This window comes from Triturus cristatus, chromosome 6 (assembly GCF_964204655.1).
Source record: "Triturus cristatus chromosome 6, aTriCri1.1, whole genome shotgun sequence".
Lineage (NCBI taxonomy): Eukaryota > Metazoa > Chordata > Amphibia > Caudata > Salamandridae > Triturus > Triturus cristatus.
In genome coordinates, this window is record NC_140589.1 from 650,552,147 (window position 1) to 650,577,946 (window position 25,800).

Consider the following 25,800-nt stretch of genomic DNA (forward strand, 5'->3'; position numbering starts at 1 on the left):
AAGAACGGTGATGGATTAAACCCAGATCAGTTTACTGGCGGTGAGTGCTGGCAATGTTCAACACTCCGTCCATCATTTCCTTTGGTTTTTGCTTTGTTCGCCATAAGTTGGCAGGGTATGCTCAGACGTGAGTCCCTTGCTCACTTTGCCACTGGATTCAAGCAAGCCTGGCTGAAGACAGCTGAAATGCCAGAAACCGGTCCTAGGAAGCTTGTGTCCGGTCCAGGGAAGACATGGCTTGGCAGTTCGGGCTGGACTGTTCCCATGAGGCACAGGGTCAGACTGATTTGCATATGGCCATGTCTGAACTGGGGTGGCAGAGTGGGCTAAAGAACGGTGATGGATTAAACCCAGATCAGTTGACTGGGGGTGAGTGCTTGCAATGTTCAACACTCCGTCCATCATTTCCTTTGGTTTTAGCTTTGTTCGCCATAAGTTGGCAGGGTATGCTCAGACGTGAATCCCTTGCTCACTTTGCCACTGGATTCAAGCAAGCCTGGCTGAAGACGGCTGAAATGCCAGAAACCGGTCCTAGGAAGCTTGTTTCCGGTCCAGGGAAGACATGGCTTGGCAGTTCGGGCTGGACTGTTCCCATGAGGCACAGGGTCAGACTGATTTGCATATGGCCATGTCTGAACTGGGGTGGCAGAGTGGGCTAAAGAACGGTGATGGATTAAACCCAGATCAGTTGACTGGGGGTGAGTGCTTGCAATGTTCAACACTCCGTCCATCATTTCCTTTGGTTTTTGCTTTGTTCGCCATAAGTTGGCAGGGTATGCTCAGACGCGAGTCCCTTGCTCACTTTGCTACTGGATTCAAGCAAGCCTGGCTGAAGACGGCTGAAATGCCAGAAACCGGTCATAGGAAGCTTGTTTCCGGTCCAGGGAAGACATGGCTTGGCAGTTCGGGCTGGACTGTTCCCATGAGGCACAGGGTCAGACTGATTTGCATATGGCCATGTCTGAACTGGGGTGGCAGAGTGGGCTAAAGAACGGTGATGGATTAAACCCAGATCAGTTGACTGGGGGTGAGTGCTTGCAATGTTCAACACTCCGTCCATCATTTCCTTTGGGTTTTGCTTTGTTCGCCATAAGTTGGCAGGGTATGCTCAGACGTGAGTCCCTTGCTCACTTTGCCACTGGATTCAAGCAAGCCTGGCTGAAGACGGCTGAAATGCCAGAAACTGGTCCTAGGAAGCTTGTTTCCGGTCCAGGGAAGACATGGCTTGGCAGTTCGGGCTGGACTGTTCCCATGAGGCACAGGGTCAGACTGATTTGCATATGGCCATGTCTGAACTGGGGTTGGCAGAGTGGGCTAAAGAACGGTGATGGATTAAACCCAGATCAGTTGACTGGGGGTGAGTGCTTGCAATGTTCAACACTCCGTCCATCATTTCCTTTGGTTTTTGCTTTGTTCGCCATAAGTTGGCAGGGTATGCTCAGACGTGAGTCCCTTGCTCACTTTGCCACTGGATTCAAGCAAGCCTGGCTGAAGACGGCTGAAATGCCAGAAACCGGTCCTAGGAAGCTTGTTTCCGGTCCAGGGAAGACATGGCTTGGCAGTTCGGGCTGGACTGTTCCCATGAGGCACAGGGTCAGACTGATTTGCATATGGCCATGTCTGAACTGGGGTGGAGAGTGGGCTAAAGAACGGTGATGGATTAAACCCAGATCAGTTTACTGGCGGTGAGTGCTTGCAATGTTCAACACTCCGTCCATCATTTCCTTTGGTTTTTGCTTTGTTCGCCATAAGTTGGCAGGGTATGCTCAGACGTGAGTCCCTTGCTCACTTTGCCACTGGATTCAAGCAAGCCTGGCTGAAGACAGCTGAAATGCCAGAAACCGGTCCTAGGAAGCTTGTTTCCGGTCCAGGGAAGACATGGCTTGGCAGTTCGGGCTGGACTGTTCCCATGAGGCACAGGGTCAGACTGATTTGCATATGGCCATGTCTGAACTGGGGTGGCAGAGTGGGCTAAAGAACGGTGATGGATTAAACCCAGATCAGTTGACTGGGGGTGAGTGCTTGCAATGTTCAACACTCCGTCCATCATTTCCTTTGGTTTTAGCTTTGTTCGCCATAAGTTGGCAGGGTATGCTCAGACGTGAGTCCCTTGCTCACTTTGCCACTGGATTCAAGCAAGCCTGGCTGAAGACGGCTGAAATGCCAGAAACCGGTCCTAGGAAGCTTGTTTCCGGTCCAGGGAAGACATGGCTTGGCAGTTCGGGCTGGACTGTTCCCATGAGGCACAGGGTCAGACTGATTTGCATATGGCCATGTCTGAACTGGGGTGGCAGAGTGGGCTAAAGAACGGTGATGGATTAAACCCATATCAGTTGACTGGGGGTGAGTGCTTGCAATGTTCAACACTCCGTCCATCATTTCCTTTGGTTTTTGCTTTGTTCGCCATAAGTTGGCAGGGTATGCTCAGACGTGAGTCCCTTGCTCACTTTGCCACTGGATTCAAGCAAGCCTGGCTGAAGACGGCTGAAATGCCAGAAACCGGTCCTAGGAAGCTTGTTTCCGGTCCAGGGAAGACATGGCTTGGCAGTTCGGGCTGGACTGTTCCCATGAGGCACAGGGTCAGACTGATTTGCATATGGCCATGTCTGAACTAGGGTGGCAGAGTGGGCTAAAGAACGGTGATGGATTAAACCCAGATCAGTTGACTGGGGGTGAGTGCTTGCAATGTTCAACACTCCGTCCATCATTTCCTTTGGTTTTTGCTTTGTTCGCCATAAGTTGGAAGGGTATGCTCAGACGTGAGTCCCTTGCTCACTTTGCCACTGGATTCAAGCAAGCCTGGCTGAAGACGGCTGAAATGCCAGAAACCGGTCCTAGGAAGCTTGTTTCCGGTCCAGGGAAGACATGGCTTGGCAGTTCGGGCTGGACTGTTCCCATGAGGCACAGGGTCAGACTGATTTGCATATGGCCATGTCTGAACTGCGGTGGCATAGTGGGCTAAAGAACGGTGATGGATTAAACCCAGATCAGTTGACTGGGGGTGAGTGCTTGCAATGTTCAACACTCCGTCCATCATTTCCTTTGGTTTTAGCTTTGTTCGCCATAAGTTGGCAGGGTATGCTCAGACGTGAGTCCCTTGCTCACTTTGCCACTGGATTCAAGCAAGCCTGGCTGAAGACGGCTGAAATGCCAGAAACCGGTCCTAGGAAGCTTGTTTCCGGTCCAGGGAAGACATGGCTTGGCAGTTCGGGCTGGACTGTTCCCATGAGGCACAGGGTCAGACTGATTTGCATATGGCCATGTCTGAACTGGGGTGGCAGAGTGGGCTAAAGAACGGTGATGGATTAAACCCAGATCAGTTTACTGGCGGTGAGTGCTGGCAATGTTCAACACTCCGTCCATCATTTCCTTTGGTTTTTGCTTTGTTCGCCATAAGTTGGCAGGGTATGCTCAGACGTGAGTCCCTTGCTCACTTTGCCACTGGATTCAAGCAAGCCTGGCTGAAGACAGCTGAAATGCCAGAAACCGGTCCTAGGAAGCTTGTGTCCGGTCCAGGGAAGACATGGCTTGGCAGTTCGGGCTGGACTGTTCCCATGAGGCACAGGGTCAGACTGATTTGCATATGGCCATGTCTGAACTGGGGTGGCAGAGTGGGCTAAAGAACGGTGATGGATTAAACCCAGATCAGTTGACTGGGGGTGAGTGCTTGCAATGTTCAACACTCCGTCCATCATTTCCTTTGGTTTTAGCTTTGTTCGCCATAAGTTGGCAGGGTATGCTCAGACGTGAATCCCTTGCTCACTTTGCCACTGGATTCAAGCAAGCCTGGCTGAAGACGGCTGAAATGCCAGAAACCGGTCCTAGGAAGCTTGTTTCCGGTCCAGGGAAGACATGGCTTGGCAGTTCGGGCTGGACTGTTCCCATGAGGCACAGGGTCAGACTGATTTGCATATGGCCATGTCTGAACTGGGGTGGCAGAGTGGGCTAAAGAACGGTGATGGATTAAACCCAGATCAGTTGACTGGGGGTGAGTGCTTGCAATGTTCAACACTCCGTCCATCATTTCCTTTGGTTTTTGCTTTGTTCGCCATAAGTTGGCAGGGTATGCTCAGACGCGAGTCCCTTGCTCACTTTGCCACTGGATTCAAGCAAGCCTGGCTGAAGACGGCTGAAATGCCAGAAACCGGTCATAGGAAGCTTGTTTCCGGTCCAGGGAAGACATGGCTTGGCAGTTCGGGCTGGACTGTTCCCATGAGGCACAGGGTCAGACTGATTTGCATATGGCCATGTCTGAACTGGGGTGGCAGAGTGGGCTAAAGAACGGTGATGGATTAAACCCAGATCAGTTGACTGGGGGTGAGTGCTTGCAATGTTCAACACTCCGTCCATCATTTCCTTTGGGTTTTGCTTTGTTCGCCATAAGTTGGCAGGGTATGCTCAGACGTGAGTCCCTTGCTCACTTTGCCACTGGATTCAAGCAAGCCTGGCTGAAGACGGCTGAAATGCCAGAAACTGGTCCTAGGAAGCTTGTTTCCGGTCCAGGGAAGACATGGCTTGGCAGTTCGGGCTGGACTGTTCCCATGAGGCACAGGGTCAGACTGATTTGCATATGGCCATGTCTGAACTGGGGTTGGCAGAGTGGGCTAAAGAACGGTGATGGATTAAACCCAGATCAGTTGACTGGGGGTGAGTGCTTGCAATGTTCAACACTCCGTCCATCATTTCCTTTGGTTTTTGCTTTGTTCGCCATAAGTTGGCAGGGTATGCTCAGACGTGAGTCCCTTGCTCACTTTGCCACTGGATTCAAGCAAGCCTGGCTGAAGACGGCTGAAATGCCAGAAACCGGTCCTAGGAAGCTTGTTTCCGGTCCAGGGAAGACATGGCTTGGCAGTTCGGGCTGGACTGTTCCCATGAGGCACAGGGTCAGACTGATTTGCATATGGCCATGTCTGAACTGGGGTGGCAGAGTGGGCTAAAGAACGGTGATGGATTAAACCCAGATCAGTTTACTGGCGGTGAGTGCTTGCAATGTTCAACACTCCGTCCATCATTTCCTTTGGTTTTTGCTTTGTTCGCCATAAGTTGGCAGGGTATGCTCAGACGTGAGTCCCTTGCTCACTTTGCCACTGGATTCAAGCAAGCCTGGCTGAAGACAGCTGAAATGCCAGAAACCGGTCCTAGGAAGCTTGTTTCCGGTCCAGGGAAGACATGGCTTGGCAGTTCGGGCTGGACTGTTCCCATGAGGCACAGGGTCAGACTGATTTGCATATGGCCATGTCTGAACTGGGGTGGCAGAGTGGGCTAAAGAACGGTGATGGATTAAACCCAGATCAGTTGACTGGGGGTGAGTGCTTGCAATGTTCAACACTCCGTCCATCATTTCCTTTGGTTTTAGCTTTGTTCGCCATAAGTTGGCAGGGTATGCTCAGACGTGAGTCCCTTGCTCACTTTGCCACTGGATTCAAGCAAGCCTGGCTGAAGACGGCTGAAATGCCAGAAACCGGTCCTAGGAAGCTTGTTTCCGGTCCAGGGAAGACATGGCTTGGCAGTTCGGGCTGGACTGTTCCCATGAGGCACAGGGTCAGACTGATTTGCATATGGCCATGTCTGAACTGGGGTGGCAGAGTGGGCTAAAGAACGGTGATGGATTAAACCCATATCAGTTGACTGGGGGTGAGTGCTTGCAATGTTCAACACTCCGTCCATCATTTCCTTTGGTTTTTGCTTTGTTCGCCATAAGTTGGCAGGGTATGCTCAGACGTGAGTCCCTTGCTCACTTTGCCACTGGATTCAAGCAAGCCTGGCTGAAGACGGCTGAAATGCCAGAAACCGGTCCTAGGAAGCTTGTTTCCGGTCCAGGGAAGACATGGCTTGGCAGTTCGGGCTGGACTGTTCCCATGAGGCACAGGGTCAGACTGATTTGCATATGGCCATGTCTGAACTAGGGTGGCAGAGTGGGCTAAAGAACGGTGATGGATTAAACCCAGATCAGTTGACTGGGGGTGAGTGCTTGCAATGTTCAACACTCCGTCCATCATTTCCTTTGGTTTTTGCTTTGTTCGCCATAAGTTGGAAGGGTATGCTCAGACGTGAGTCCCTTGCTCACTTTGCCACTGGATTCAAGCAAGCCTGGCTGAAGACGGCTGAAATGCCAGAAACCGGTCCTAGGAAGCTTGTTTCCGGTCCAGGGAAGACATGGCTTGGCAGTTCGGGCTGGACTGTTCCCATGAGGCACAGGGTCAGACTGATTTGCATATGGCCATGTCTGAACTGCGGTGGCATAGTGGGCTAAAGAACGGTGATGGATTAAACCCAGATCAGTTGACTGGGGGTGAGTGCTTGCAATGTTCAACACTCCGTCCATCATTTCCTTTGGTTTTAGCTTTGTTCGCCATAAGTTGGCAGGGTATGCTCAGACGTGAGTCCCTTGCTCACTTTGCCACTGGATTCAAGCAAGCCTGGCTGAAGACGGCTGAAATGCCAGAAACCGGTCCTAGGAAGCTTGTTTCCGGTCCAGGGAAGACATGGCTTGGCAGTTCGGGCTGGACTGTTCCCATGAGGCACAGGGTCAGACTGATTTGCATATGGCCATGTCTGAACTGGGGTGGCAGAGTGGGCTAAAGAACGGTGATGGATTAAACCCAGATCAGTTGACGGGGGGTGAGTGCTTGCAATGTTCAACACTCCGTCCATCATTTCCTTTGGTTTTTGCTTTGCTCGCAATAAGTTGGCAGGGTATGCTCAGACGTGAGTCCCTTGCTCACTTTGCCACTGGATTCAAGCAAGCCTGGCTGAAGACAGCTGAAATGCCAGAAACCGGTCCTAGGAAGCTTGTTTCCGGTCCAGGGAAGACATGGCTTGGCAGTTTGGGCTGGACTGTTTCCATGAGGCACAGGGTCAGACTGATTTGCATATGGCCATGTCTGAACTGGGGTGGCAGAGTGGGCTAAAGAACGGTGATGGATTAAACCCAAATCAGTTGACTGGGGGTGAGTGCTTGCCATGTTCAACACTCCGTCCATCATTTCCTTTGGTTTTTGCTTTGTTCGCCATAAGTTGGCAGGGTATGCTCAGACGTGAGTCCCTTGCTCACTTTGCCACTGGATTCAAGCAAGCCTGGCTGAAGACGGCTGAAATGCCAGAAACCGGTCCTAGGAAGCTTGTTTCCGGTCCAGGGAAGACATGGCTTGGCAGTTCGGGCTGGACTGTTCCCATGAGGCACAGGGTCAGACTGATTTGCATATGGCCATGTCTGAACTGGGGTGGCAGAGTGGGCTAAAGAACGGTGATGGATTAAACCCAGATCAGTTGACTGGGGGTGAGTGCTTGCAATGTTCAACACTCCGTCCATCATTTCCTTTGGTTTTTGCTTTGTTCGCCATAAGTTAGCAGGGTATGCTCAGACGTGAGTCCCTTGCTCACTTTGCCACTGGATTCAAGCAAGCCTGGCTGAAGACGGCTGAAATGCCAGAAACCGGTCCTAGGAAGCTTGTTTCCGGTCCAGGGAAGACATGGCTTGGCAGTTCGGGCTGGACTGTTCCCATGAGGCACAGGGTCAGACTGATTTGCATATGGCCATGTCTGAACTGGGGTGGCAGAGTGGGCTAAAGAACGGTGATGGATTAAACCCAGATCAGTTGACTGGGGGTGAGTGCTTGCAATGTTCAACACTCCGTCCATCATTTCCTTTGGTTTTTGCTTTGTTCGCCATAAGTTGGCAGGGTATGCTCAGACGTGAGTCCCTTGCTCACTTTGCCACTGGATTCAAGCAAGCCTGGCTGAAGACAGCTGAAATGCCAGAAACCGGTCCTAGGAAGCTTGTTTCCGGTCCAGGGAAGACATGGCTTGGCAGTTCGGGCTGGACTGTTCCCATGAGGCACAGGGTCAGACTGATTTGCATATGGCCATGTCTGAACTGGGGTGGCAGAGTGGGCTAAAGAACGGTGATGGATTAAACCCAGATCAGTTGACTGGGGGTGAGTGCTTGCAATGTTCAACACTCCGTCCATCATTTCCTTTGGTTTTAGCTTTGTTCGCCATAAGTTGGCAGGGTATGCTCAGACGTGAGTCCCTTGCTCACTTTGCCACTGGATTCAAGCAAGCCTGGCTGAAGACGGCTGAAATGCCAGAAACCGGTCCTAGGATGCTTGTTTCCGGTCCAGGGAAGACATGGCTTGGCAGTTCGGGCTGGACTGTTCCCATGAGGCACAGGGTCAGACTGATTTGCATATGGCCATGTCTGAACTGGGGTGGCAGAGTGGACTAAAGAACGGTGATGGATTAAACCCAGATCAGTTGACTGGGGGTGAGTGCTTGCAATGTTCAACAGTCCGTCCATCATTTCCTTTGGTTTTTGCTTTGTTCGCCATAAGTTGGCAGGGTATGCTCAGACGTGAGTCCCTTGCTCACTTTGCCACTGGATTCAAGCAAGCCTGGCTGAAGACGGCTGAAATGCCAGAAACCGGTCCTAGGAAGCTTGTTTCCGGTCCAGGGAAGACATGGCTTGGCAGTTCGGGCTGGACTGTTCCCATGAGGCACAGGGTCAGACTGATTTGCATATGGCCATGTCTGAACTGGGGTGGCAGAGTGGGCTAAAGATCGGTGATGGATTAAACCCAGATCAGTTGACGGGGGGTGAGTGCTTGCAATGTTCAACACTCCGTCCATCATTTCCTTTGGTTTTTGCTTTGTTCGCCATAAGTTGGCAGGGTATGCTCAGACGTGAGTCCCTTGCTCACTTTGGCACTGGATTCAAGCAAGCCTGGCTGAAGACAGCTGAAATGCCAGAAACCGGTCCTAGGAAGCTTGTTTCCGGTCCAGGGAAGACATGGCTTGGCAGTTTGGGCTGGACTGTTCCCATGAGGCACAGGGTCAGACTGATTTGCATATGGCCATGTCTGAACTGGGGTGGCAGAGTGGGCTAAAGAACGGTGATGGATTAAACCCAGATCAGTAGACTGGGGGTGAGTGCTTGCATTGTTCAACACTCCGTCCATCATTTCCTTTGGTTTTTGCTTTGTTCGCCATAAGTTGGCAGGGTATGCTCAGACGTGAGTCCCTTGCTCACTTTGCCACTGGATTCAAGCAAGCCTGGCTGAAGACGGCTGAAATGCCAGAAACCGGTCCTAGGAAGCTTGTTTCCGGTCCAGGGAAGACATGGCTTGGCAGTTCGGGCTGGACTGTTCCCATGAGGCACAGGGTCAGACTGATTTGCATATGGCCATGTCTGAACTGGGGTGGCAGAGTGGGCTAAAGAACGGTGATGGATTAAACCCAGATCAGTTGACTGGGGGTGAGTGCTTGCAATGTTCAACACTCCGTCCATCATTTCCTTTGGTTTTTGCTTTGTTCGCCATAAAAAGGCAGGGTATGCTCAGACGTGAGTCCCTTGCTCACTTTGCCACTGGATTCAAGCAAGCCTGGCTGAAGACGGCTGAAATGCCAGAAACCGGTCCTAGGAAGCTTGTTTCCGGTCCAGGGAAGACATGGCTTGGCAGTTCGGGCTGGACTGTTCCCATGAGGCACAGGGTCAGACTGATTTGCATATGGCCATGTCTGAACTGGGGTGGCAGAGTGGGCTAAAGAACGGTGATGGATTAAACCCAGATCAGTTGACTGGGGGTGAGTGCTTGCAATGTTCAACACTCCGTCCATCATTTCCTTTGGTTTTTGCTTTGTTCGCCATAAGTTGGCAGGGTATGCTCAGACGTGAGTCCCTTGCTCACTTTGCCACTGGATTCAAGCAAGCCTGGCTGAAGATGGCTGAAATGCCAGAAACCGGTCCTAGGAAGCTTGTTTCCGGTCCAGGGAAGACATGGCTTGGCAGTTCGGGCTGGACTGTTCCCATGAGGCACAGGGTCAGACTGATTTGCATATGGCCATGTCTGAACTGGGGTGGCAGAGTGGGCTAAAGAACGGTGATGGATTAAACCCAGATCAGTTGACTGGGGGTGAGTGCTTGCAATGTTCAACACTCCGTCCATCATTTCCTTTGGTTTTTGCTTTGTTCGCCATAAGTTGGCAGGGTATGCTCAGACGTGAGTCCCTTGCTCACTTTGCCACTGGATTCAAGCAAGCCTGGCTGAAGACAGCTGAAATGCCAGAAACCGGTCCTAGGAAGCTTGTTTCCGGTCCAGGGAAGACATGGCTTGGCAGTTCGGGCTGGACTGTTCCCATGAGGCACAGGGTCAGACTGATTTGCATATGGCCATGTCTGAACTGGGGTGGCAGAGTGGGCTAAAGAACGGTGATGGATTAAACCCAGATCAGTTGACTGGGGGTGAGTGCTTGCAATGTTCAACACTCCGTCCATCATTTCCTTTGGTTTTAGCTTTGTTCGCCATAAGTTGGCAGGGTATGCTCAGACGTGAGTCCCTTGCTCACTTTGCCACTGGATTCAAGCAAGCCTGGCTGAAGACGGCTGAAATGCCAGAAACCGGTCCTAGGATGCTTGTTTCCGGTCCAGGGAAGACATGGCTTGGCAGTTCGGGCTGGACTGTTCCCATGAGGCACAGGGTCAGACTGATTTGCATATGGCCATGTCTGAACTGGGGTGGCAGAGTGGACTAAAGAACGGTGATGGATTAAACCCAGATCAGTTGACTGGGGGTGAGTGCTTGCAATGTTCAACAGTCCGTCCATCATTTCCTTTGGTTTTTGCTTTGTTCGCCATAAGTTGGCAGGGTATGCTCAGACGTGAGTCCCTTGCTCACTTTGCCACTGGATTCAAGCAAGCCTGGCTGAAGACGGCTGAAATGCCAGAAACCGGTCCTAGGAAGCTTGTTTCCGGTCCAGGGAAGACATGGCTTGGCAGTTCGGGCTGGACTGTTCCCATGAGGCACAGGGTCAGACTGATTTGCATATGGCCATGTCTGAACTGGGGTGGCAGAGTGGGCTAAAGATCGGTGATGGATTAAACCCAGATCAGTTGACGGGGGGTGAGTGCTTGCAATGTTCAACACTCCGTCCATCATTTCCTTTGGTTTTTGCTTTGTTCGCCATAAGTTGGCAGGGTATGCTCAGACGTGAGTCCCTTGCTCACTTTGCCACTGGATTCAAGCAAGCCTGGCTGAAGACAGCTGAAATGCCAGAAACCGGTCCTAGGAAGCTTGTTTCCGGTCCAGGGAAGACATGGCTTGGCAGTTTGGGCTGGACTGTTCCCATGAGGCACAGGGTCAGACTGATTTGCATATGGCCATGTCTGAACTGGGGTGGCAGAGTGGGCTAAAGAACGGTGATGGATTAAACCCAGATCAGTAGACTGGGGGTGAGTGCTTGCATTGTTCAACACTCCGTCCATCATTTCCTTTGGTTTTTGCTTTGTTCGCCATAAGTTGGCAGGGTATGCTCAGACGTGAGTCCCTTGCTCACTTTGCCACTGGATTCAAGCAAGCCTGGCTGAAGACGGCTGAAATGCCAGAAACCGGTCCTAGGAAGCTTGTTTCCGGTCCAGGGAAGACATGGCTTGGCAGTTCGGGCTGGACTGTTCCCATGAGGCACAGGGTCAGACTGATTTGCATATGACCATGTCTGAACTGGGGTGGCAGAGTGGGCTAAAGAACGGTGATGGATTAAACCCAGATCAGTTGACTGGGGGTGAGTGCTTGCAATGTTCAACACTCCGTCCATCATTTCCTTTGGTTTTTGCTTTGTTCGCCATAAAAAGGCAGGGTATGCTCAGACGTGAGTCCCTTGCTCACTTTGCCACTGGATTCAAGCAAGCCTGGCTGAAGACGGCTGAAATGCCAGAAACCGGTCCTAGGAAGCTTGTTTCCGGTCCAGGGAAGACATGGCTTGGCAGTTCGGGCTGGACTTTTCCCATGAGGCACAGGGTCAGACTGATTTGCATATGGCCATGTCTGAACTGGGGTGGCAGAGTGGGCTAAAGAACGGTGATGGATTAAACCCAGATCAGTTGACTGGGGGTGAGTGCTTGCAATGTTCAACACTCCGTCCATCATTTCCTTTGGTTTTTGCTTTGTTCGCCATAAGTTGGCAGGGTATGCTCAGACGTGAGTCCCTTGCTCACTTTGCCACTGGATTCAAGCAAGCCTGGCTGAAGATGGCTGAAATGCCAGAAACCGGTCCTAGGAAGCTTGTTTCCGGTCCAGGGAAGACATGGCTTGGCAGTTCGGGCTGGACTGTTCCCATGAGGCACAGGGTCAGACTGATTTGCATATGGCCATGTCTGAACTGGGGTGGCAGAGTGGGCTAAAGAACGGTGATGGATTAAACCCAGATCAGTTGACTGGGGGTGAGTGCTTGCAATGTTCAACACTCCGTCCATCATTTCCTTTGGTTTTTGCTTTGTTCGCCATAAGTTGGCAGGGTATGCTCAGACGTGAGTCCCTTGCTCACTTTGCCACTGGATTCAAGCAAGCCTGGCTGAAGACAGCTGAAATGCCAGAAACCGGTCCTAGGAAGCTTGTTTCCGGTCCAGGGAAGACATGGCTTGGCAGTTCTGGCTGGACTGTTCCCATGAGGCACAGGGTCAGACTGATTTGCATATGGCCATGTCTGAACTGGGGTGGCAGAGTGGGCTAAAGAACGGTGATGGATTAAACCCAGATCAGTTGACTGGGGGTGAGTGCTTGCAATGTTCAACACTCCGTCCATCATTTCCTTTGGTTTTAGCTTTGTTCGCCATAAGTTGGCAGGGTATGCTCAGACGTGAGTCCCTTGCTCACTTTGCCACTGGATTCAAGCAAGCCTGGCTGAAGACGGCTGAAATGCCAGAAACCGGTCCTAGGAAGCTTGTTTCCGGTCCAGGGAAGACATGGCTTGGCAGTTCGGGCTGGACTGTTCCCATGAGGCACAGGGTCAGACTGATTTGCATATGGCCATGTCTGAACTGGGGTGGCAGAGTGGGCTAAAGAACGGTGATGGATTAAACCCAGATCAGTTGACTGGGGGTCAGTGCTTGCAATGTTCAACACTCCGTCCATCATTTCCTTTGATTTTTGCTTTGTTCGCCATAAGTTGGCAGGGTATGCTCAGACGCGAGTCCCTTGCTCACTTTGCCACTGGATTCAAGCAAGCCTGGCTGAAGACGGCTGAAATGCCAGAAACCGGTCCTAGGAAGCTTGTTTCCGGTCCAGGGAAGACATGGCTTGGCAGTTCGGGCTGGACTGTTCCCATGAGGCACAGGGTCAGACTGATTTGCATATGGCCATGTCTGAACTGGGGTGGCAGAGTGGGCTAAAGAACGGTGATGGATTAAACCCAGATCAGTTGACTGGGGGTGAGTGCTTGCAATGTTCAACACTCCGTCCATCATTTCCTTTGGTTTTTGCTTTGTTCGCCATAAGTTGGCAGGGTATGCTCAGACGTGAGTCCCTTGCTCACTTTGCCACTGGATTCAAGCAAGCCTGGCTGAAGACGGCTGAAATGCCAGAAACCGGTCCTAGGAAGCTTGTTTCCGGTCCAGGGAAGACATGGCTTGGCAGTTCGGGCTGGACTGTTCCCATGAGGCACAGGGTCAGACTGATTTGCATAGGGCCATGTCTGAACTGGGGTGGCAGAGTGGACTAAAGAACGGTGATGGATTAAACCCAGATCAGTTGACTGGGGGTGAGTGCTTGCAATGTTCAACAGTCCGTCCATCATTTCCTTTGGTTTTTGCTTTGTTCGCCATAAGTTGGCAGGGTATGCTCAGACGTGAGTCCCTTGCTCACTTTGCCACTGGATTCAAGCAAGCCTGGCTGAAGACGGCTGAAATGCCAGAAACCGGTCCTAGAAAGCTTGTTTCCGGTCCAGGGAAGACATTGCTTGGCAGTTCGGGCTGGACTGTTCCCATGAGGCACAGGGTCAGACTGATTTGCATATGGCCATGTCTGAACTGGGGTGGCAGAGTGGGCTAAAGAACGGTGATGGATTAAACCCAGATCAGTTGACGGGGGGTGAGTGCTTGCAATGTTCAACACTCCGTCCATCATTTCCTTTGGTTTTTGCTTTGTTCGCCATAAGTTGGCAGGGTATCCTCAGACGTGAGTCCCTTGCTCACTTTGCCACTGGATTCAAGCAAGCCTGGCTGAAGACAGCTGAAATGCCAGAAACCGGTCCTAGGAAGCTTGTTTCCGGTCCAGGGAAGACATGGCTTGGCAGTTTGGGCTGGACTGTTCCCATGAGGCACAGGGTCAGACTGATTTGCATATGGCCATGTCTGAACTGGGGTGGCAGAGTGGGCTAAAGAACGGTGATGGATTAAACCCAGATCAGTTGACTGGGGGTGAGTGCTTGCAATGTTCAACACTCCGTCCATCATTTCCTTTGGTTTTTGCTTTGTTCGCCATAAGTTGGCAGGGTATGCTCAGACGTGAGTCCCTTGCTCACTTTGCCACTGGATTCAAGCAAGCCTGGCTGAAGACGGCTGAAATGCCAGAGACCGGTCCTAGGAAGCTTGTTTCCGGTCCAGGGAAGACATGGCTTGGCAGTTCGGGCTGGACTGTTCCCATGAGGCACAGGGTCAGACTGATTTGCATATGGCCATGTCTGAACTGGGGTGGCAGAGTGGGCTAAAGAACGGTGATGGATTAAACCCAGATCAGTTGACTGGGGGTGAGTGCTTGCAATGTTCAACACTCCGTCCATCATTTCCTTTGGTTTTTGCTTTGTTCGCCATAAAAAGGCAGGGTATGCTCAGACGTGAGGCCCTTGCTCACTTTGCCACTGGATTCAAGCAAGCCTGGCTGAAGACGGCTGAAATGCCAGAAACCGGTCCTAGGAAGCTTGTTTCCGGTCCAGGGAAGACATGGCTTGGCAGTTCGGGCTGGACTGTTCCCATGAGGCACAGGGTCAGACTGATTTGCATATGGCCATGTCTGAACTGGGGTGGCAGAGTGGGCTAAAGAACGGTGATGGATTAAACCCAGATCAGTTGACTGGGGGTGAGTGCTTGCAATGTTCAACACTCCGTCCATCATTTCCTTTGGTTTTTGCTTTGTTCGCCATAAGTTGGCAGGGTATGCTCAGACGTGAGTCCCTTGCTCACTTTGCCACTGGATTCAAGCAAGCCTGGCTGAAGACGGCTGAAATGCCAGAAACCGGTCCTAGGAAGCTTGTTTCCGGTCCAGGGAAGACATGGCTTGGCAGTTCGGGCTGGACTGTTCCCATGAGGCACAGGGTCAGACTGATTTGCATATGGCCATGTCTGAACTGGGGTGGCAGAGTGGGCTAAAGAACGGTGATGGATTAAACCCAGATCAGTTGACTGGGGGTGAGTGCTTGCAATGTTCAACACTCCGTCCATCATTTCCTTTGGTTTTTGCTTTGTTCGCCATAAGTTGGCAGGGTATGCTCAGACGTGAGTCCCTTGCTCACTTTGCCACTGGATTCAAGCAAGCCTGGCTGAAGATGGCTGAAATGCCAGAAACCGGTCCTAGGAAGCTTGTTTCCGGTCCAGGGAAGACATGGCTTGGCAGTTCGGGCTGGACTGTTCCCATGAGGCACAGGGTCAGACTGATTTGCATATGGCCATGTCTGAACTGGGGTGGCAGAGTGGGCTAAAGAACGGTGATGGATTAAACCCAGATCAGTTGACTGGGGGTGAGTGCTTGCAATGTTCAACACTCCGTCCATCATTTCCTTTGGTTTTTGCTTTGTTCGCCATAAGTTGGCAGGGTATGCTCAGACGTGAGTCCCTTGCTCACTTTGCCACTGGATTCAAGCAAGCCTGGCTGAAGACAGCTGAAATGCCAGAAACCGGTCCTAGGAAGCTTGTTTCCGGTCCAGGGAAGACATGGCTTGGCAGTTCTGGCTGGACTGTTCCCATGAGGCACAGGGTCAGACTGATTTGCATATGGCCATGTCTGAACTGGGGTGGCAGAGTGGGCTAAAGAACGGTGATGGATTAAACCCAGATCAGTTGACTGGGGGTGAGTGCTTGCAATGTTCAACACTCCGTCCATCATTTCCTTTGGTTTTAGCTTTGTTCGCCATAAGTTGGCAGGGTATGCTCAGACGTGAGTCCCTTGCTCACTTTGCCACTGGATTCAAGCAAGCCTGGCTGAAGACGGCTGAAATGCCAGAAACCGGTCCTAGGAAGCTTGTTTCCGGTCCAGGGAAGACATGGCTTGGCAGTTCGGGCTGGACTGTTCCCATGAGGCACAGGGTCAGACTGATTTGCATATGGCCATGTCTGAACTGGGGTGGCAGAGTGGGCTAAAGAACGGTGATGGATTAAACCCAGATCAGTTGACTGGGGGTCATTGCTTGCAATGTTCAACACTCCGTCCATCATTTCCTTTGATTTTTGCTTTGTTCGCCATAAGTTGGCAGGGTATGCTCAGACGCGAGTCCCTTGCTCACTTTGCCACTGGATTCAAGCAAGCCTGGCTGAAGACGGCTGAAATGCCAGAAACCGGTCCTAGGAAGCTTGTTTCCGGTCCAGGGAAGACATGGCTTGGCAGTTCGGGCTGGACTGTTCCCATGAGGCACAGGGTCAGACTGATTTGCATATGGCCATGTCTGAACTGGGGTGGCAGAGTGGGCTAAAGAACGGTGATGGATTAAACCCAGATCAGTTGACTGGGGGTGAGTGCTTGCAATGTTCAACACTCCGTCCATCATTTCCTTTGGTTTTTGCTTTGTTCGCCATAAGTTGGCAGGGTATGCTCAGACGTGAGTCCCTTGCTCACTTTGCCACTGGATTCAAGCAAGCCTGGCTGAAGACGGCTGAAATGCCAGAAACCGGTCCTAGGAAGCTTGTTTCCGGTCCAGGGAAGACATGGCTTGGCAGTTCGGGCTGGACTGTTCCCATGAGGCACAGGGTCAGACTGATTTGCATATGGCCATGTCTGAACTGGGGTGGCAGAGTGGGCTAAAGAACGGTGATGGATTAAACCCAGATCAGTTGACTGGGGGTGAGTGCTTGCAATGTTCAACACTCCGTCCATCATTTCCTTTGGTTTTTGCTTTGTTCGCCATAAGTTGGCAGGGTATGCTCAGACGTGAGTCCCTTGCTCACTTTGCCACTGGATTCAAGCAAGCCTGGCTGAAGACGGCTGAAATGCCAGAAACCGGTCCTAGGAAGCTTGTTTCCGGTCCAGGGAAGACATGGCTTGGCAGTTCGGGCTGGACTGTTCCCATGAGGCACAGGGTCAGACTGATTTGCATAGGGCCATGTCTGAACTGGGGTGGCAGAGTGGACTAAAGAACGGTGATGGATTAAACCCAGATCAGTTGACTGGGGGTGAGTGCTTGCAATGTTCAACAGTCCGTCCATCATTTCCTTTGGTTTTTGCTTTGTTCGCCATAAGTTGGCAGGGTATGCTCAGACGTGAGTCCCTTGCTCACTTTGCCACTGGATTCAAGCAAGCCTGGCTGAAGACGGCTGAAATGCCAGAAACCGGTCCTAGAAAGCTTGTTTCCGGTCCAGGGAAGACATTGCTTGGCAGTTCGGGCTGGACTGTTCCCATGAGGCACAGGGTCAGACTGATTTGCATATGGCCATGTCTGAACTGGGGTGGCAGAGTGGGCTAAAGAACGGTGATGGATTAAACCCAGATCAGTTGACGGGGGGTGAGTGCTTGCAATGTTCAACACTCCGTCCATCATTTCCTTTGGTTTTTGCTTTGTTCGCCATAAGTTGGCAGGGTATCCTCAGACGTGAGTCCCTTGCTCACTTTGCCACTGGATTCAAGCAAGCCTGGCTGAAGACAGCTGAAATGCCAGAAACCGGTCCTAGGAAGCTTGTTTCCGGTCCAGGGAAGACATGGCTTGGCAGTTTGGGCTGGACTGTTCCCATGAGGCACAGGGTCAGACTGATTTGCATATGGCCATGTCTGAACTGGGGTGGCAGAGTGGGCTAAAGAACGGTGATGGATTAAACCCAGATCAGTTGACTGGGGGTGAGTGCTTGCAATGTTCAACACTCCGTCCATCATTTCCTTTGGTTTTTGCTTTGTTCGCCATAAGTTGGCAGGGTATGCTCAGACGTGAGTCCCTTGCTCACTTTGCCACTGGATTCAAGCAAGCCTGGCTGAAGACGGCTGAAATGCCAGAGACCGGTCCTAGGAAGCTTGTTTCCGGTCCAGGGAAGACATGGCTTGGCAGTTCGGGCTGGACTGTTCCCATGAGGCACAGGGTCAGACTGATTTGCATATGGCCATGTCTGAACTGGGGTGGCAGAGTGGGCTAAAGAACGGTGATGGATTAAACCCAGATCAGTTGACTGGGGGTGAGTGCTTGCAATGTTCAACACTCCGTCCATCATTTCCTTTGGTTTTTGCTTTGTTCGCCATAAAAAGGCAGGGTATGCTCAGACGTGAGGCCCTTGCTCACTTTGCCACTGGATTCAAGCAAGCCTGGCTGAAGACGGCTGAAATGCCAGAAACCGGTCCTAGGAAGCTTGTTTCCGGTCCAGGGAAGACATGGCTTGGCAGTTCGGGCTGGACTGTTCCCATGAGGCACAGGGTCAGACTGATTTGCATATGGCCATGTCTGAACTGGGGTGGCAGAGTGGGCTAAAGAACGGTGATGGATTAAACCCAGATCAGTTGACTGGGGGTGAGTGCTTGCAATGTTCAACACTCCGTCCATCATTTCCTTTGGTTTTTGCTTTGTTCGCCATAAGTTGGCAGGGTATGCTCAGACGTGAGTCCCTTGCTCACTTTGCCACTGGATTCAAGCAAGCCTGGCTGAAGACGGCTGAAATGCCAGAAACCGGTCCTAGGAAGCTTGTTTCCGGTCCAGGGAAGACATGGCTTGGCAGTTCGGGCTGGACTGTTCCCATGAGGCACAGGGTCAGACTGATTTGCATATGGCCATGTCTGAACTGGGGTGGCAGAGTGGGCTAAAGAGCGGTGATGGATTAAACCCAGATCAGTTGACTGGGGATGAGTGCTTGCAATGTTCAACACTCCGTCCATCATTTCCTTTGGTTTTTGCTTTGTTCGCCATAAGTTGGCAGGGTATGCTCAGACGTGAGTCCCTTTCTCACTTTGCCACTGGATTAAAGCAAGCCTGGCTGAAGACGGCTGAAATGCCAGAAACCGGTCCTAGGAAGCTTGTTTCCGGTCCAGGGAAGACATGGCTTGGCAGTTCGGGCTGGACTGTTCCCATGAGGCACAGGGTCAGACTGATTTGCATATGGCCATGTCTGAACTGGGGTGGCAGAGTGGGCTAAAGAACGGTGATGGATTAAACCCAGATCAGTTGACTGGGGGTGAGTGCTTGCAATGTTCAACACTCCGTCCATCATTTCCTTTGGTTTTTGCTTTGTTTGCCATAAGTTGGCAGGGTATGCTCAGACGTGAGTCCCTTGCTCACTTTGCCACTGGATTCAAGCAAGCCTGGCTGAAGACAGCTGAAATGCCAGAAACCGGTCCTAGGAAGCTTGTTTCCGGTCCAGGGAAGACATGGCTTGGCAGTTCGGGCTGGACTGTTCCCATGAGGCACAGGGTCAGACTGATTTGCATATGGCCATGTCTGAACTGGGGTGGCAGAGTGGGCTAAAGAACGGTGATGGATTAAACCCAGATCAGTTGACTGGGGGTGAGTGCTTGCAATGTTCAACACTCCGTCCATCATTTCCTTTGGTTTTAGCTTTGTTCGCCATAAGTTGGCAGGGTATGCTCAGACGTGAGTCCCTTGCTCACTTTGCCACTGGATTCAAGCAAGCCTGGCTGAAGACGCTGAAATGCCAGAAAACGGTCCTAGGAAGCTTGTTTCCGGTCCAGGGAAGACATGGCTTGGCAGTTCGGGCTGGACTGTTCCCATGAGGCACAGGGTCAGACTGATTTGCATATGGCCATGTCTGAACTGGGGTGGCAGAGTGGGCTAAAGAACGGTGATGGATTAAACCCAGATCAGTTGACTGGGGGTGAGTGCTTGCAATGTTCAACACTCCGTCCATCATTTCCTTTGGTTTTTGCTTTGTTCGCCATAAGTTGGCAGGGTATGCTCAGACGTGAGTCCCTTGCTCACTTTGCCACTGGATTCAAGCAAGCCTGGCTGAAGACGGCTGAAATGCCAGAAACCGGTCCTAGGAAGCTTGTTTCCGGTCCAGGGAAGACATGGCTTGGCAGTTCGGGCTGGACTGTTCCCATGAGGCACAGGGTCAGACTGATTTGCATATGGCCATGTCTGAACTAGGGTGGCAGAGTGGGCTAAAGAACGGTGATGGATTAAACCCAGATCAGTTGACTGGGGGTGAGTGCTTGCAATGTTCAACACTCCGTCCATCATTTCCTTTGGTTTTTGCTTTGTTCGCCATAAAAAGGCAGGGTATGCTCAGACGTGAGTCCCTTGCTCACTTTGCCACTGGATTCAAGCAAGCCTGGCTGAAGACGGCTGAAATGCCAGAAACCGGTCCTAGGAAGCTTGTTGCCGGTCCAGGGAAGACATGGCTTGGCAGTTCGGGCTGGACTGTTCCCATGAGGCACAGGGTCAGACTGATTTGCATATGGCCATGTCTGAACTGGGGTGGCAGAGTGGGATAAAGAACGGTGATGGATTAAACCCAGATCAGTTGACTGGGGGTGAGTGCTTGCAATGTTCAACACTCCGTCCATCATTTCCTTTGGTTTTAGCTTTGTTCGCCATAAGTTGGCAGGGTATGCTCAGACGTGAGTCCCTTGCTCACTTTGCCACTGGATTCAAGCAAGCCTGGCTGAAGACGGCTGAAATGCCAGAAACCGGTCCTAGGAAGCTTGTTTCCGGTCCAGGGAAGACATGGCTTGGCAGTTCGGGCTGGACTGTTTCCATGAGGCACAGGGTCAGACTGATTTGCATATGGCCATGTCTGAACTGGGGTGGCAGAGTGGACTAAAGAACGGTGATGGTTAAAACCCAGATCAGTTGACTGGGGATGAGTGCTTGCAATGTTCAACAGTCCGTCCATCATTTCCTTTGGTTTTTGCTTTGTTCGCCATAAGTTGGCAGGGTATGCTCAGACGTGAGTCCCTTGCTCACTTTGCCACTGGATTCAAGCAAGCCTGGCTGAAGACAGCTGAAATGCCAGAAACCGGTCCTAGGAAGCTTGTTTCCGGTCCAGGGAAGCCATGGCTTGGCAGTTTGGGCTGGACTGTTCCCATGAGGCACAGGGTCAGACTGATTTGCATATGGCCATGTCTGAACTGGGGTGGCAGAGTGGGCTAAAGAACGGTGATGGATTAAACCCAGATCAGTTGACTGGGGGTGAGTGCTTGCCATGTTCAACACTCCGTCCATCATTTCCTTTGGTTTTTGCTTTGTTCGCCATAAGTTGGCAGGGTATGCTCAGACGTGAGTCCCTTGCTCACTTTGCCACTGGATTCAAGCAAGCCTGGCTGAAGACGGCTGAAATGCCAGAAACCGGTCCTAGGAAGCTTGTTTCCGGTCCAGGGAAGACATGGCTTGGCAGTTCGGGCTGGACTGTTCCCATGAGGCACAGGGTCAGACTGATTTGCATATGGCCATGTCTGAACTGGGGTGGCAGAGTGGGCTAAAGAACGGTGATGGATTAAACCCAGATCAGTTGACTGGGGGTGAGTGCTTGCAATGTTCAACACTCCGTCCATCATTTCCTTTGGTTTTTGCTTTGTTCGCCATAAGTTGGCAGGGTATGCTCAGACGTGAGTCCCTTGCTCACTTTGCCACTGGATTCAAGCAAGCCTGGCTGAAGACGGCTGAAATGCCAGAAACCGGTCCTAGGAAGCTTGTTTCCGGTCCAGGGAAGACATGGCTTGGCAGTTCGGGCTGGACTGTTCCCATGAGGCACAGGGTCAGACTGATTTGCATATGGCCATGTCTGAACTGGGGTGGCAGAGTGGGCTAAAGAACGGTGATGGATTAAACCCAGATCAGTTGACTGGGGGTGAGTGCTTGCAATGTTCAACACTCCGTCCATCATTTCCTTTGGTTTTTGCTTTGTTCGCCATAAGTTGGCAGGGTATGCTCAGACGTGAGTCCCTTGCTCACTTTGCCACTGGATTCAAGCAAGCCTGGCTGAAGATGGCTGAAATGCCAGAAACCGGTCCTAGGAAGCTTGTTTCCGGTCCAGGGAAGACATGGCTTGGCAGTTCGGGCTGGACTGTTCCCATGAGGCACAGGGTCAGACTGATTTGCATATGGCCATGTCTGAACTGGGGTGGCAGAGTGGGCTAAAGAACGGTGATGGATTAAACCCAGATCAGTTGACTGGGGGTGAGTGCTTGCAATGTTCAACACTCCGTCCATCATTTCCTTTGGTTTTTGCTTTGTTCGCCATAAGTTGGCAGGGTATGCTCAGACGTGAGTCCCTTGCTCACTTTGCCACTGGATTCAAGCAAGCCTGGCTGAAGACAGCTGAAATGCCAGAAACCGGTCCTAGGAAGCTTGTTTCCGGTCCAGGGAAGACATGGCTTGGCAGTTCTGGCTGGACTGTTCCCATGAGGCACAGGGTCAGACTGATTTGCATATGGCCATGTCTGAACTGGGGTGGCAGAGTGGGCTAAAGAACGGTGATGGATTAAACCCAGATCAGTTGACTGGGGGTGAGTGCTTGCAATGTTCAACACTCCGTCCATCATTTCCTTTGGTTTTAGCTTTGTTCGCCATAAGTTGGCAGGGTATGCTCAAACGTGAGTCCCTTGCTCACTTTGCCACTGGATTCAAGCAAGCCTGGCTGAAGACGGCTGAAATGCCAGAAACCGGTCCTAGGAAGCTTGTTTCCGGTCCAGGGAAGACATGGCTTGGCAGTTCGGGCTGGACTGTTCCCATGAGGCACAGGGTCAGACTGATTTGCATATGGCCATGTCTGAACTGGGGTGGCAGAGTGGGCTAAAGAACGGTGATGGATTAAACCCAGATCAGTTGACTGGGGGTCATTGCTTGCAATGTTCAACACTCCGTCCATCATTTCCTTTGATTTTTGCTTTGTTCGCCATAAGTTGGCAGGGTATGCTCAGACGCGAGTCCCTTGCTCACTTTGCCACTGGATTCAAGCAAGCCTGGCTGAAGACGGCTGAAATGCCAGAAACCGGTCCTAGGAAGCTTGTTTCCGGTCCAGGGAAGACATGGCTTGGCAGTTCGGGCTGGACTGTTCCCATGAGGCACAGGGTCAGACTGATTTGCATATGGCCATGTCTGAACTGGGGTGGCAGAGTGGGCTAAAGAACGGTGATGGATTAAACCCAGATCAGTTGACTGGGGGTGAGTGCTTGCAATGTTCAACACTCCGTCCATCATTTCCTTTGGTTTTTGCTTTGTTCGCCATAAGTTGGCAGGGTATGCTCAGACGTGAGTCCCTTGCTCACTTTGCCACTGGATTCAAGCAAGCCTGGCTGAAGACGGCTGAAATGCCAGAAACCGGTCCTAGGAAGCTTGTTTCCGGTCCAGGGAAGACATGGCTTGGCAGTTCGGGCTGGACTGTTCCCATGAGGCACAGGGTCAGACTGATTTGCATATGGCCATGTCTGAACTGGGGTGGCAGAGTGGGCTAAAGAACGGTGATGGATTAAACCCAGATCAGTTGACTGGGGGTGAGTGCTTGCAATGTTCAACACTCCGTCCATCATTTCCTTTGGTTTTTGCTTTGTTCGCCATAAGTTGGCAGGGTATGCTCAGACGTGAGTCCCTTGCTCACTTTGCCACTGGATTCAAGCAAGCCTGGCTGAAGACGGCTGAAATGCCAGAAACCGGTCCTAGGAAGCTTGTTTCCGGTCCAGGGAAGACATGGCTTGGCAGTTCGGGCTGGACTGTTCCCATGAGGCACAGGGTCAGACTGATTTGCATAGGGCCATGTCTGAACTGGGGTGGCAGAGTGGACTAAAGAACGGTGATGGATTAAACCCAGATCAGTTGACTGGGGGTGAGTGCTTGCAATGTTCAACAGTCCGTCCATCATTTCCTTTGGTTTTTGCTTTGTTCGCCATAAGTTGGCAGGGTATGCTCAGACGTGAGTCCCTTGCTCACTTTGCCACTGGATTCAAGCAAGCCTGGCTGAAGACGGCTGAAATGCCAGAAACCGGTCCTAGAAAGCTTGTTTCCGGTCCAGGGAAGACATTGCTTGGCAGTTCGGGCTGGACTGTTCCCATGAGGCACAGGGTCAGACTGATTTGCATATGGCCATGTCTGAACTGGGGTGGCAGAGTGGGCTAAAGAACGGTGATGGATTAAACCCAGATCAGTTGACGGGGGGTGAGTGCTTGCAATGTTCAACACTCCGTCCATCATTTCCTTTGGTTTTTGCTTTGTTCGCCATAAGTTGGCAGGGTATCCTCAGACGTGAGTCCCTTGCTCACTTTGCCACTGGATTCAAGCAAGCCTGGCTGAAGACAGCTGAAATGCCAGAAACCGGTCCTAGGAAGCTTGTTTCCGGTCCAGGGAAGACATGGCTTGGCAGTTTGGGCTGGACTGTTCCCATGAGGCACAGGGTCAGACTGATTTGCATATGGCCATGTCTGAACTGGGGTGGCAGAGTGGGCTAAAGAACGGTGATGGATTAAACCCAGATCAGTTGACTGGGGGTGAGTGCTTGCAATGTTCAACACTCCGTCCATCATTTCCTTTGTTTTTTGCTTTGTTCGCCATAAGTTGGCAGGGTATGCTCAGACGTGAGTCCCTTGCTCACTTTGCCACTGGATTCAAGCAAGCCTGGCTGAAGACGGCTGAAATGCCAGAGACCGGTCCTAGGAAGCTTGTTTCCGGTCCAGGGAAGACATGGCTTGGCAGTTCGGGCTGGACTGTTCCCATGAGGCACAGGGTCAGACTGATTTGCATATGGCCATGTCTGAACTGGGGTGGCAGAGTGGGCTAAAGAACGGTGATGGATTAAACCCAGATCAGTTGACTGGGGGTGAGTGCTTGCAATGTTCAACACTCCGTCCATCATTTCCTTTGGTTTTTGCTTTGTTCGCCATAAAAAGGCAGGGTATGCTCAGACGTGAGGCCCTTGCTCACTTTGCCACTGGATTCAAGCAAGCCTGGCTGAAGACGGCTGAAATGCCAGAAACCGGTCCTAGGAAGCTTGTTTCCGGTCCAGGGAAGACATGGCTTGGCAGTTCGGGCTGGACTGTTCCCATGAGGCACAGGGTCAGACTGATTTGCATATGGCCATGTCTGAACTGGGGTGGCAGAGTGGGCTAAAGAACGGTGATGGATTAAACCCAGATCAGTTGACTGGGGGTGAGTGCTTGCAATGTTCAACACTCCGTCCATCATTTCCTTTGGTTTTTGCTTTGTTCGCCATAAGTTGGCAGGGTATGCTCAGACGTGAGTCCCTTGCTCACTTTGCCACTGGATTCAAGCAAGCCTGGCTGAAGACGGCTGAAATGCCAGAAACCGGTCCTAGGAAGCTTGTTTCCGGTCCAGGGAAGACATGGCTTGGCAGTTCGGGCTGGACTGTTCCCATGAGGCACAGGGTCAGACTGATTTGCATATGGCCATGTCTGAACTGGGGTGGCAGAGTGGGCTAAAGAGCGGTGATGGATTAAACCCAGATCAGTTGACTGGGGATGAGTGCTTGCAATGTTCAACACTCCGTCCATCATTTCCTTTGGTTTTTGCTTTGTTCGCCATAAGTTGGCAGGGTATGCTCAGACGTGAGTCCCTTTCTCACTTTGCCACTGGATTAAAGCAAGCCTGGCTGAAGACGGCTGAAATGCCAGAAACCGGTCCTAGGAAGCTTGTTTCCGGTCCAGGGAAGACATGGCTTGGCAGTTCGGGCTGGACTGTTCCCATGAGGCACAGGGTCAGACTGATTTGCATATGGCCATGTCTGAACTGGGGTGGCAGAGTGGGTTAAAGAACGGTGATGGATTAAACCCAGATCAGTTGACTGGGGGTGAGTGCTTGCAATGTTCAACACTCCGTCCATCATTTCCTTTGGTTTTTGCTTTGTTTGCCATAAGTTGGCAGGGTATGCTCAGACGTGAGTCCCTT